The following is a 14,237-nucleotide window of genomic DNA, read 5'->3' as shown; positions in this document are numbered from 1 at the left end:
CAAGCAGGAAGGGTCAGAGGAAGAGGGAGAAATAGACTCCCCACTGAGCAGGGAGCCAACACAGGGCTTGATCCCAGGACCCTAGGATCATGACCTGAGCCAAAGGCAGACAATTAGACAACTGAGCCACCTAGGTGCCCCTCGAATATCCTAATCTTAATTAGCGTTTAGATATAGTAATTGGTACATAACTAAACATATTATTTTCTGTTACTTACATTTTAAATAATCCACTACAATTCAGCCAATCAAAATAATTTAACCTGTAGGCAAGGAGAAGTTTGGTTCTGCTGTACAAAAGCTTCAAAACTATCCTTTGGGATCACCTGGCTAGCTCAGTCAGTAGAGCATGCAATTCTTGATCTTGGAGTCATGACTTCAATCCCCACCTTGGGCCTAGGGCTTACTTAAAAAAAAAATTTATATGTATTATATAATTATTACATATAATTATATATTTGAGTACTCAATTATATAATTGAGTAGAATTTTAAACATTTGTACACATGTTGAGGTTCCTTTAGTTTCTATGGAATCTGAAAGTATTCCCCGCATGTTGAATGGCAGAACACTAGACTTCTCTTTTATAGTCTGCAATCTAATATACAAAATCTACTTTTGCTTGTTAGATAGCTTCCATTAGTAACTATAGGAAGATTAAGTATGTTATTTTTCATTGGTATAGCTAATGCTGCCAGTAGAGATGGCTCTGAGATGGTGGTAATCTCCACTTTCAGTCTTGAGGGTCTACCAGTTACTATAGTTGCCACAAGAAACTAACAGTTACTAACAAGCACAAACAGAAATTGCATACGAATATCCCTTCTCTTGTTCTAAGCTAACAACCTCATGAAGTTTTTAGAAACTGCCATACAGTTGGATTCCTCACTACATGGCAATTTGAAGAGAATTTGAAATTCTACCAATAGAAATTCAGGAAGATTTGCATGGGTAAACCCCTACCTCTACATCAAGGGATATAATAGGATAAAGATGATAGGTTTATAGAACTGATCCCAAAATGCAGTCAGTTTGTAAGAAGGTCAAAATTTTAATATTTATGAAATATGTTAACTTTGAGAAGATTGGGAGAGTCAGGCAGAGGAAAGCTGCCAAGGAAACATTCCTCCCAACCTAAGTTGTAAAGGAGGACTAGTAACTCTTCCACCCTTTTCTAAATGGAGAACAGTTGTGGCTGTTCTGAGTAGCCTCTCCCTGTCTCCACAAAGGCACATGTTTACTCTATTTGACCATTGAACTCTTGCATGCCCATACCGCTCTAATCATGTGCCTGCAGATGAAATCTTTCCACTTCTCTTTGCCTCCAGTAGATTTAAATTAACTGAAGTCACCATATTTCATTGAGGACCATGTTATTACATTGTTCCAGACAATGTCTTAAATTATATAACCTTTTTCAAATAACACATCTTAAAAGATGCTAAAGTCAATTGTTTAGTAAAGCAGATCACTAAAAGTTTGAACTTACTGAAGTCAATTTAAATTATATTCCACAAGACTCCAGTTAATTCATTCAGTGTATATTTATCAAGGCCTACCATGTGTAAGATACCACGAGCCAGAACAGACATAGATTCATAGAGCTCCAGGTCTCATAATAAAACCAAAACTTCAAATTTTTGCTCAACTGTAAGTTGATAGAGGAAGCATTTTTTGCCTTTGTGTGTGTGTGTGTGTGTGTGTGTATGAAAATTCATCACTACTATATTTCATGAACAAAACTTATTATCTTGACAGACAGCTGGGTGGCTTCTGACTCTTGATTTTAGCTCAGGTCATGATCTCAGGGTTATGGGATCGAGCCCCATATTAGGGTCTCCACTCCGTGTAGAATATACTTGTCCCTCTCCTCTTTCTCTCTCCCTCTTTCTCTCAAATAAATACAGTCTTTTTTAAAAAATTAAAAAAAAAAAAACTATGATCTTGGTCTTTCCTTCTTGCCTTCATATAAAGCCAAAAGAGAGGGGGATTGACCACTTAAACAACCATAAAGCAGACTGCAGGAATGTCACCAACAGCACAAACATTGTGACCAAACCTAGTAACCAAAATCTTCCTATTTTTTCTTAATGCATAGCCCAAGGTGGCACTTGATCTCACCACCCTGAAATCATGACCTAAGCCAAAAACAAGAGTCAGAGACTTAACTGTCTGTGCCCCCCAGGTGCTCTAAAACAAGAGCTTAAAAAAAAAAAAATTGCCTTCTTTGATATAAACCAGTTCTGGTCCCTACTCCCTACCCAATCATCTCTTTAGCTGTTCATACTAGAATTTGTCAAAGAAATGTTAATTTCTAAGAGCTTTATATGGTAGTTTCTATAGAATAGTAGCTTAAAAAATGGGCTTTGGAGTCAGGTCAGAAGTCAATGCTTATCCTACCACTCACTAGCTTCATGGTCTTGAAGGAAATCCCTTAGTCCTTCTGAGTCTCAATTTCTTCGTCTATGAAATAGAAATGTTGATTCTTTCTTGGTGATACGTTGAGGACTAAATAAAACATTATTCATGTATCCTTTAGCATGTACCCTCACATGGAGTATGTGTCCAAATAAAAAGTAATGGAGGTTAGGTGATGGGGATGTGCATGATGTGCTTTTAAAGCAATAGGACTCTGTTTTAATAGCAGGGACATCAGCAGAATGGTCTTCCTCTGATAATAAGAAAAGCAAACTTCGGTGGAACAAAGGAAGCAAAGCATCCAGACTCAGAGCTAGGAGAGGGCCATGGTGCTGGGAAGAAGATAGCATCGGGGTGTTGGAGTTACCCTAAAACAGAGCCTGAGATGAGGAACTGGATGCATGTTGGTTACCCCTAGAAACAGGCTGAAGAAAATGTACAGAATGAAGAAGGCTTGGTGGAAAATCCAAACAATCTACATAAGATCCCTGCATAAGATAGATACCTACATAACCGTGCTGAGTGCTTCTCAGATCTACCTATCTAAACGGTAAGTGGTTGAAATGTTTGTCCACAAGCTCCTGCCTCCCATCCGTTGAGGGCTGCCCTTGATGGTGTTAACTATCTCCCACATTTCCATGCCAACCTTGAGGAAGCATTGAGCAGGCTTCTCCAGTTCTGGAAAAGGCTCTGAGACAGAAATTAGGAAGACTCAAACAATACTCTGGAGGCCTGGGCTTGTGAAGAACCATTCCTGAAGCTACTGCTGAAACTGGAAGGGGGCCTAGAGGATGAGAAACAGGACCCTAAAACTTTTCTGCACAAATAGTCTTTCTGACAGACCATAAAAAGCGCCAAGACAGGGAAAAATTGTTACAGACTGAATGTTTGTGTTCCCTTGCCAAATTCATATGTTGAAACCTTAATGTTTAATGTGATGATACGTATTAGGAGGTACGGCCTTTAGGAGATGACAATTAGGTCATGAGGGTAGAGTGCTCCCTAACAGGATTAGTGCCCTTGTCAGGGACTGAAGAGATCAGAGTCCCCTGCTCTCCCCCACATGAGGACAAAAGAAGATGGCCATTTGCAATGTGAAAGAGGGCTCTTGCTATACCCTGGCCATGTCAGGACTCTGATCTCAGACGTCCAGCTTCCAGAACCATCAAAAATAAATTTCTGTTGTTTATCCACACAGTCTATGATACTTTGTGATAGCAGCTCAAACTATTGAGAGACTTGAACACTGGTTTCAAAGATACATCAGATACATACTTTTCTCTAAGTTCTAGCTTAGGTTCTTTCATAGCAAGTAGATTATGATGAACAAAGTTCAGTGCAATAAAATAAAAGTGTAGGGACACAGAATCTTTACTTTCCCAGAAGCTCCAACTGGGATCTGAATTGCAGGGGTTTCCAACTTGGTTACCTATGTAGTCATAATATTGCCACCAAAGAAAGATGTGGCTTCACAAAGATAATATATTCTCAATGCCTCATTCAGTTCTCTATCCCCATAACCAGGAAACACTCCAGTCAGAGCCTGATCAGTATGGGTAAGCCAGACTCCTCTGCCACCACCTCTGAAATCTCCATTATATTAGTCAGGCAGAAATTACTATATACTTGAAATGACGAGTCACAGCTTATGCAGGGAACGTGATGGGGGAAATTAAACTCAACATTAATGAGTTAAAAAGCATTTGGCTTCTATTTGAAGGGGGTAAGCTCATTGCCCTATCTAATCTGACAGTGAAAGGTAAGATGATTTATAAGTGACAATTTATAATTTATAAATAATTAGATTGTCCATTCAATGCGTGGTTGCAATTTCTACCCAATCAGAGTGCCACCTAGGGTTCCCTGATAAAAAGTGAACATGGCACGGGACATGTTTATATGAACAAATATTCACTATTGATCAGAAATTCAAATTTAATTAGGAATTCTTTACTTTTATTTGCTATATCTGGCAACTCTATTGCCACCTCCAAGCACATACAAAGAAAGAGCTACTCATTAAAATAAAACTGCAAATATTCTGGAATGTTGTGCTAAAGGTTCTTGGAGTTCTCAGTAGCAGCAACATTTCAATAAACTGACATGTGAATTAACTTTAACAATTTACATATTGTTTCCTTGGGCACATTTCTAAAAACTTTTCAAAGCATTTCAATAATTTATTTTGTCACAACATGGCAATTTGTAGAGTGAAAAAACACTGTGATAGTAATAGGGAAACTCTTTTCAAATAATACCAAATGAGCCTTCAAAAAACTGCCACTTACTTGTTAAGAGTCAAATATGTGTACTTTAAGATGTTTTCATAGGATTCACCTAAATATTCTTTCATAAATAAAATCTAAATCAACTTAAGTCCCAGAGCGGTTCTACAGAATTCTTTGATGAAGAGAAACATCCCAAAATCACATGCAGAGTCACCTCATTTTATTTGCAGGATTCTTGTTCCAGCTCACCTTCCAAAACAATTTCAGTCAAGTAGAAATGTTCTGACAATCCCAGCTCTTAGAATGGCAAATAATCCCTGCCTTTTCATTCACTCGCTCATTACCTCTCTAAAAAGTGAATGTGCAGTTACCAGAATTTTATACAATTAGTTCTCCAAGAGTGTTTTAAATGCAAACCTATAAGAGGAAAGTAAAAACAAATCAAAGTTAATTGTGACTGGCTGGAACAAAATGCTTAAATCGATACAAGGATGGCTCATCTGCTCATCATTTACCCATTACCTGGGAGACGAACACCTCCTGCTGTGCCTGATTTTTGATACAGATTTACCATTGCCTGCATTCTGCAGACACATGCTAAGGAAGCCCAGACCTTCTCTGACTCCCTGTCTCATTATCCTCTTAGCACTTACTAACCTAGTCATTGTTATTTTTTCCCTGGCTCTTGTATTCTTCTTTGCAAGAGGGGCGTGCAAGGAAGGAAAACTAGAGTTAAAAAAAACTTTATAAAGAAGTTCAGGGCCTTCCTGTAAAGCAGTCAGAGGAGGTGTCAGTATCTGTGAATTACTGACTTCTCTCAACCAGCGCCCCACTGACTATTGTGATTTTCAGAAATCCCCACAAGTAGAAAGCAAGTCCTTTCTTTTTTTTTTTTAAAGATTTTATTTTATTTATCAGAGGGGGGGGGGGGGAGAGCAAGCACAGGCAGACAGAATGGCAGGCAGAGGCAGAGGGAGAAGCAGGCTCCCCGCCGAGCAAGGAGCCCGATGTGGGACTCGATCCCAGGATGCTGGGATCATGACCTGAGCCGAAGGCAGCTGCTTAACCAACTGAGCCACCCAGGCGTCCCAGCAAGTCCTTTCATAAGGCATCCCTTGAAAAAAATGTTGTTGTTGTTAAGGTATTAGATATAAATGAGAAATAAGGGCGCCTGGGTGGCTCAGTGGGTTAAACCTCTGCCTTCAGCTCAGGTCATGATCTCAGTGTCCTGGGATCGAGTCCCGCATCGGACTCTCTGCTCGGCAGGGAGCCTGCTTCCTTCTCTCTCCTCTCTCTCTTTCTGCTGCCTCTCTGCCTACTTGTGATCTCTCTCTGTCAAATAAATAAAATCTTAAAAAAAAAAAAAAGATACAAATGAGAAATAGAGCCCTCTTACCTGGAAGTGTGAATGTCTTTAATGGAAGGGTGCCTGAAAACCCAACACACAGTATCCAGGTGCAGCAAAATCTGGCTTTTGGAGGCCACGCAAACTCTTAGCTCTCATCAGTAAAGCTGGTGTTGATAAAGACATTTCTAACCTGCTGCCTTTCTGGAAATGCCTGTCACCATAGCCAAGTATCCAAAAAATACAATATAAAATGTATCTGCCATTGAAAGTTAACATGTATCCCTGAATTAGATACACACACCAAACTTGCGTATGTCTGGACAGGATGATTGTGTTGATACACTAACTTATTTTTTAGGTAATTTTCCATATGAAAAGCTTGCAACTACATGTTTATTATTATTATTATTATTATTATCGATGATTTCCAGGTAGGGGACTCAAAAATTCTTGAAATAACTGATTTTTCTTATTCTTTTTGGCAAATAGATGATGTGTGACTGCTATCTCCATATATTTACTGGCAATTGTCTTCTTTTTGCTTTCTGGCTTTTTTTTTTTTTTTTTTTAACTTCTGTATATGGATACCTAACAGAAAAGTATACAGATGACGACATATGAAGAGCAAATCATAACGGAAAGTGCTTTATATTTTTAGCCAAGTGCACCCAAATAGTTAAAATATGTGAAGTTTAGAAATACAGTTCCCACTTTAAAATCAAAGTATAAATACAAATGGGAAACCCGGGAGCACAGTGATAGGGTAGAGTAGGGGGAAAATAGAGGGTAAAGGACTGACTGGTGGAAAATCGTGATGCTGTATAAAGCACCAGAGTAAGATACAACTGATAACCTGCATCAGCCTCTGAATTCACTGTTGGCCTCTCTTCCACCTACCACTTCCTCAATGCATCCTTTATATTATTTCTTTTAGGAAAGGACATTCATGACCAATAACAATGTTATAATGATAGTAAGTATTGGATTTAAGATACGTTTTTTAAAAACACCTTTAACCAACATTTAAAAAGCCAGCAAGGGTGGGGGTGGCGCGGGGGGGGGGGGGGGGGGCGGTTGTTACCTAGCTCAAGGTTTTATTTAGTGATGGTTCCACTTTTTTCACTCACTGCCTGCAAATCAGCATTTTTAGTGGACAAAGGGCTCAGCAGCGGCCTTATGATTGCTTCTTTTCAAATGGTAATGGCTATCCTAACTCCTCTGCCAGGTTTTTCTTACCAGAGCACAAATTGCAGTTTACAAGGCTCTGAGGGGAAAAAAAAAAAAAAAAAAAAATCTTAGCTGAATATCTTTTTTTTTTTTATTCGACAAACTGACATGTAAATTACCCTTTAAGTGCTCCACTCTAGGGCTCTGATCATCTCCTAATTGTCACAGTCAATTGTAGCCAACAGTCTCTTCAATCCCAAGCGCTTTGACAACAAGCGCAAGGATCAAAGCAGAATCAGCTCCCTTCAATATCTTTCTGTTTAGGATGCTACAAAATGCCTGAAAAAGAAAGGTGTAAGGGCATTGCTGTAGAGGAAACTGAGAGTAGCAATATTACAATAGTCATTTTCTCCATCTCTAAAATTATGCCGTATAAGCTGCCGTGATCTTTAATCACATGTGCAGAACAAATACATAAACCTCCTGGGCAATTAATATGCTCTTAAGATTATACTAATATGCGAGCTTTACAAACAACACCGTTTCCATGGCTTAGGAAAAATTACAACACAGCGAGGGGATAGCAATCATTTCGTAGCAGCTTGAGCATCAAAAACTATTATCAAACATTTGGTATTTAAGCATAAATTCCAAAGCATAGTTTTTATTACTTAGTTTGGTGTCAAGGATTCACTGCTCCCCCAAACTAAATAGCCCATTGAAAATCTTTGAGTTTTTTTTTTAATTAACCTAGAAATGTCCAACGAAAAATGTGCACCCAAATAAATTTAAAAATGTGACACCAAAACAATTTCAGAAGATGCTGTTTTCCTTACAAGAGGTAACTTTTACTGCTTTACTGGGAACAAACTAATTGAAAGTCATTACATGATCTATAAACATGATTCTTAAATAAGATGCACTTACCAGGATCACTACTTAACAAAATATGACAATTCTTTCTAACTAAAGTAGTTATTATATGTCACTAATTTTTTAAAAGATTATGTATGCTTTTCACAAAAAATAACAATTTTGCTCTATCAAATATAACAATAGAAATGATTTGGTGGAAAGAGAAATCCTATATAATAAATCTGAATAAAATAGCCACTTTGAGGCACCTGGGTGGCTCAATGGGTTAAAGCCTCTGCTTTCTGCTCAAGTCATGATCCCAGGGTCCTGTAATCCAGCCCTGCATTGGGCTCTCTGCTCCATGGAGAACCTGCTTCCTCCCCTCTCTCTCTGCCTGCCTTTCTGCCTACTTGTGATCTCTCTCTGTCAAATACATTAAAAATCTTTAAAAAAAAAAAAATAGCCACTTTAAAAATAACCTGAAAATTGTTAGGAAAAAAATGACAAGCAGAACGAAATCAAAGGCATGTATGACAGCAGCTCTGTGAGCACCTCTATGGCTGTCTCCTTGTGCCCAGGTATTATACCTATACAGCGTGTAAGGTCACACAATGATTGACAGGCTTCCTATGCTCAAGAAAGAAAAAAAAAAAAAAACTGGAAAAAGAGGCAGCAAATACCCCCAGTTCCTTTCTCCGCTAGTCCACTCAAATCCCCCTGTAGGGGTTTCCCATCCTCCCCTCAATTTCACCTTGAATTCTCAGGTTTGATTGAAGAGCTTCACAGAAGGGTCTATTACAGATTGAGGAATGATCCATTTCACATCTGAAGCTCCAAAGAGCTACTTGTGAGGAGTCTTTGAGTGCATTTATCTCACATGTGAAGCTTTCTGCAAAATCAATATGGGTATTTTTCAGTTTGACAAGTCAACATGAAATATCACATAATAATAGAAAAACAGAGTTGTACATTTAAACACACCCAATACAGTTATCTACGACAAAGCTTATAGTTATTACTCATGGATATCCTTGAGTATGCGTAATCTAAATTCATCCTGAGAGCTGGGCTAAAGCACACAGAAAGAGAAACTGACTGGCTACCGTACTTTTGGTTCCTTTGTCCTAATTAATCCAGGTCTTGTGGTAAGAGGAGAAAATGGGCAGGAATCGTGGCCTTTGCTACCAACTTGGGGATGATATCAGAAGTGGGAAGAAAATGACCAGAGGTGAAAAAGAAGAAGGAAGGAGAGCAAATGAGAAATGTAAAGAACTTTAAATTTAACTAATTGGCAAGAACTAGATTAAACAGTCACACAAAGAATAGTAACGATGTCTGTAGTAACAATGTCTGTAATGAATCCCCACCACCATGGTAGTGAACACTAGCAGAATAATTGACATATTTGTGTTGGGGTCTAACAATCTTCGAGTGAATTCTAGGTCTGTTTTACTGTCTGCATCAGCTTGAGGGATATGTTTTAACACAGTTGTTGTTTTTTTTCTAAATCTCTTTTTTTTTTCTAATCTTGAAATGAGATTAATTAGAAAATTAATCTTATAAGATATCTCGTACCTTATAAGATTTTGAGGGGTTTGAACAAGGTGATATATATAGCACCTGGCACATGGAAAACATTCAATTAATGGTAAATACTGATGAAATTATTAGCGTGTCCTTACACATATCCACAAGGTCTCTCAGGTTCTAACCAGGGGCCATTTCTGGTTTTCCCTGGGCCCTTTCCACATTGTTTAATGTCTCCAGGGTATAGATGACCATTTGGGTGAAAGAGTGAGCTCGCTGTGTTAACTCTAGTTTAGGTCCTAGTAGAAGAGGGCAGCCACCCATATTCTCTTTCCTTGAAGGCGGTCTTCTTCTAACCAGGAAAGCTATCCCCACCAACTGAGAGAAAGAATCAAATAGGACTTTGAGAAAGGAAAAAAACCCAGGTGGGGAGGCCAAATCAGCTGATCATTTCCAGCAAGAAACGAGATGAGAGATGTAACGTATAGTTTTCCCTCATATGCCAGTATGCTATCATTAATACCGAGTTTATCTCTATATATTCCACCACAGGAAGAATCTTCAAATTTAAAAAAAAAAAAAAAAAGACCTTCTCCATAGCATGTTAGCAACCCAGAATTGGTTAAATGACTCTCCCTCACATTGTCCTGTAGCTTATCACTACATAAGCAGTTTTAACACCTATTGTACATGATTATCTGTCCTTGGATTTGTAGATTGCCTGAACAATATTTATAGCTTTAGGTTAACTTTCCCCTCTACTCAGAATAAGTAGTGGCCAAATACAAATAAAGCCAAAGGAGGCAAAACAAGTGAGTTCAGTAATGTGAAAATTCATGTTAATATAAAAGTAAGTACCATTATAAAATTCAATTGTAGTTTAAAAACTCTTATCCTAGGGGCACCAGGGTGTTTCAGTGGGTTAAAGCCTCTGCCTTCAGCTCAGGTCATGGTCCCAGGTTCCTGGGATGGAACCCCACATCGGGCTCTCTGCTCTTCGGGGAACCTGCTTTCTCCTCTCTCTCTCTGCCTGCCTCTCTGCCTACTTGTGATCTCTGTCTGTCAGATAAAAAAATAAAATCTTTAAAAAAAAAAAAAAAAAAACTCTTATCCTATATTTCAAAGTCAAATAACTAAATATAAATGACTTTGTACTTAATTAATTCAACCAATATGTATCAAGAAATTAATATATGTAATACTGTTCATTTTTTAGCTACCTTACCATTCTCCTCGTTATTAAAATTAAGCTATAGCTTTCATTCCAAAACCAAATTAAAATATTTTATGAAATGCTGATATAGAATTACAAGAACAAATTGAAACAATTTCCTACTTAAAAAGGGTCATTTCCTTAAAATTTTTAATTTATTTGTTTTGGACTCAAAATACATTTTTAGTGAGGAAACAAGTTTATAAATGATAATTACATTCCCAGATTGACACATAAAAACTTGTTTAATGTAAAAATGTACCTGAAACACACTAGAAGCAAGTGTTAAACAGCTCTGGGTTGTAAGATCTATACATTTAATCCTGTAGAGGCTTAAAAAGTATCATTGAGCCTTGACTTTCCAAAATCTGAGGTAAAACACCTGAGGTAAGAATAGAACATCCATGAGTTTGGGTGATCACTGTTCTCAGGATCACCACCACCACCACCACCATCATCATCATCATCATCACCATCATCTTGCCTTATTTTGCCCATCATATTAGAACATGGAGGCTATGAAGATGATGCCAGGGGGTAGCCAGTAAGATGGTATCTCATCACCTTGACATTTTAAGTAAATGGAGGAGAACTTCACCAGGCAGTTGGGCCCTCACTCTCTCTGGCACTGAAAGCTCTTCTATCATATTCATTTCCATGAACATTTAAAAAATGCTTTCAGTTAAGCAAATGAGGGCTCTGAGATATCACTATCTACATCTCAGCATTTCCTCCTTCTAGAGTTTGTCTTGTACTGTGGCCACACCAGCCTCCTTAGGCACAGCTTTGAAAAGTCCAGGGAGGGGATAACTCAGGACCTGTGAACATATTCCTTGGCATGCTAGTAGTACCTCGACAAAAATATACTGAAATGAATATTTGCCTTTCTAAAGATCACAACAGAAAATAATACCATAACTTCTCAATTATTTTTATATTTCAAAAGTTACTCTCATTTATTATCAGGACTTGCTGCCTGCTTCCAGTTTTGGTTCGAACTTGGATTGTAAACTTCACTACTCAAAAGTATGAGTGATGCCTACTTTTCAAGTACTTCAAATGTGCCATTAAGTAGTAGCCTATAGTTCAACTAATAAAAGTACTATGAACATTCATTTCCTGCCATGTGTCCACATGTTCAAGTAAAAGCACCATACCCTACAGTTTGCAATCCACCTAAATGACCTCTGGCCTTATCAAATTATAATCACAAAACATTTATGCCTCACTTAAAAACTGGGGGTGCCTGGGTGACTCAGTCCATTAAGCGTCTGCCGTCCACTCAGGTCATGATCCTGGGGTCCTGGAATCGAGCCCTGCACCAGGCTCCTTGCTCAGTGGGGAGCCTGTCATTCCCTCTCCTCCCCTCTCCCTCTACTTGCCCCTCCACCTGCTTCTGCTTTATCAAATAAATAAGTAAAATCTTAAAAAAAAAAAAAACTGAATGGAGCAGAGTTTGGGGGATGAGAAAATGGGGAGTTCTAATTTAATGATTATAGAGTTTCAGTTTTGCAAGATGAGAAAGTTCTGGAGCGCTCCTGCACAGCAATGTGAATCTATAGCACAACTGCAGTTAACTCAAAATGGTCAAGATGACAAATTTCATGTGTTTTTTTTTTTTTTACCACAATTAAAAATAATTTTAAATTTAAAAAATAACACAGTAAAACTGCTTGAAAGAATTAGCGCATCTAACTCAATAATAAATTAATAATTATGGAACATTTTTTGAAAACTGAATTAAAGTTATCCTAATTTTTAAGTGTTAGGCAACCAAGTTCTTGGATTTCAGTCCTAATTTCTTTTCTATGAAAATACTGCCTAAAAAATTGTCTATACAGTTTTCAAATCTAAACAGACTAATTTTTGAGAAATTGCACAAGAAAATGCAGGTCAAAACAAAATAAATCAATGAACTTTGGATTATAGAATTTCACTTCTCTTTTGAAAGATTCAAACAGTGAAACACAAGAAAACCACCACTCCCAGGTGCTGTGTTCTGAGGCTGTAACTACCACCCATTGTTACCCTTTCAAATCTCAACATTTCTCTGAATTCAGTGAATTTCAGTGGACCAAGCAAAAGTTGAAGCTCATTGAGACGAAAATACTTGAAACAAAACCAGAGTAGTTTTCAGTGGTTTCTCTGTTTTTGTAACAATAATTCCGCCATATCTTAACACTCACTTTGTTCAGAGTTTTTGTTGTTTTGTTTAACACTTTACTCTGGCTATTTTTTTTTATTTTTATTTTTTTACCATTTTTAAAAAAGTTAGATTACAAAGTAGAGATTTTTTTTCAGAGTTAAGTGTCATAATGTTTTCTTTTTGAACAAGGTGAGCAAATTTAAATTTATCCCACAGAAAAGCAAGAGAAAGAAACCTCATAAGAAGTAGGCAAAATGGGACTATGAAATAATGACGGAAATTTATAGAAACTAGTGTCTTTAATTTATAATCCCACTTCATGTAGAAAGAATGAAATTAATCAAAAGCACAAGTAGATGGCTACCTTTTGAAAGATCCCTGGGATAAAACGATAGGATGAAAACTAATGGACACAATGCATTGATTCAAAAATTTATTATAACTTTTTTCTCTCCATATGCACTCTACTCTGATCATTCAATCATTTAAATTTTTTTAAAGATTTATTTAGTTTAGAAAGACAGAGAGAGTGGGGAGAGGGGCAGGGGGAGAGGGGCAGAGGGAGACAATCCTCAAGCCAACCTCCCACTGAGGATGAAGTCCCACACAGGGCTCGATCCCATAACCCATGGGATCACAACCTGAGCCAAAACCAAGAGTGTGATGTTCAACTGAACAAGCCACCCAGGCACCCCTCTAAATGCTTTGTTTTTACATTTATTCTTATAGTCTGCATATTTTATTAGGTTAGGGATAGCGAAACCTTGAAGCTGAGTGTGAATTTGTAGTTTATATTAATACTAATAGTTTTGATAATACCAGTTACCTATAACTATCATATCTCAGCACTTACATTATCTCCTTAGAACAACCGTATGAGGTAAGAATCACTATCCCTTTAACATATGAGAAAACTGAGGCTTTGAGAGATAAATAACTTGGCTAAAACCACACAGTGAAAAATGTTGTGAAAAATGAAAATACCCTGCATCTTCATGAACGGCTATGAGTGTAGCTTCATTTCACTGTAGATTATTATTCTACATCTACTACAAACCCTTCCTTTATCTTCTTGATAAATGAGTTTCCTCTTTTTGGGGGGATCTCCTATTGCCCAATATTTCCTTAATGGTAACTTTATCTTGGACACAGACACTTGTTGTGATTGACTCCACGACTGAACCAAATGTGATCATTAGCAATCATGGTCATTGACCAGAAGCAGTAGCTCCCGTGGTTCCTCTGCTACATCTCCAAGTATTCGCCAAGCAGCCAGTTATAAACCATTCACTACAGAGAGTAACATCCACAATAACACATCTTTTGAAATCCACT

The 14,237-nt window shown here is 37.7% G+C and overlaps 1 long non-coding RNA gene across 1 annotated transcript in view; it reads right to left on the bottom strand.

Moving 5' to 3' along the window:
• Positions 1-11,148, bottom strand: part of LOC131826982 (uncharacterized) — a 31,339-nt gene extending 20,191 nt beyond the window's left edge. The window contains exons 1-4 of the long non-coding RNA XR_009351831.1: positions 11,019-11,148; positions 8,768-8,905; positions 7,341-7,500; positions 4,896-5,063 (exon numbers count right to left, since the gene is read on the bottom strand). This is a non-coding gene — a long non-coding RNA (uncharacterized LOC131826982). The remainder of the gene's footprint in view (positions 1-4,895; positions 5,064-7,340; positions 7,501-8,767; positions 8,906-11,018) is intronic.
• Between the last annotated feature and the right edge of the window lie 3,089 nt (positions 11,149-14,237).

The sequence above is a fragment of the Mustela lutreola genome, chromosome 3 (assembly GCF_030435805.1).
Source record: "Mustela lutreola isolate mMusLut2 chromosome 3, mMusLut2.pri, whole genome shotgun sequence".
In the NCBI taxonomy this organism is placed as follows: domain Eukaryota; kingdom Metazoa; phylum Chordata; class Mammalia; order Carnivora; family Mustelidae; genus Mustela; species Mustela lutreola.
This window is presented reverse-complemented; position numbering and strand designations above follow the sequence as displayed.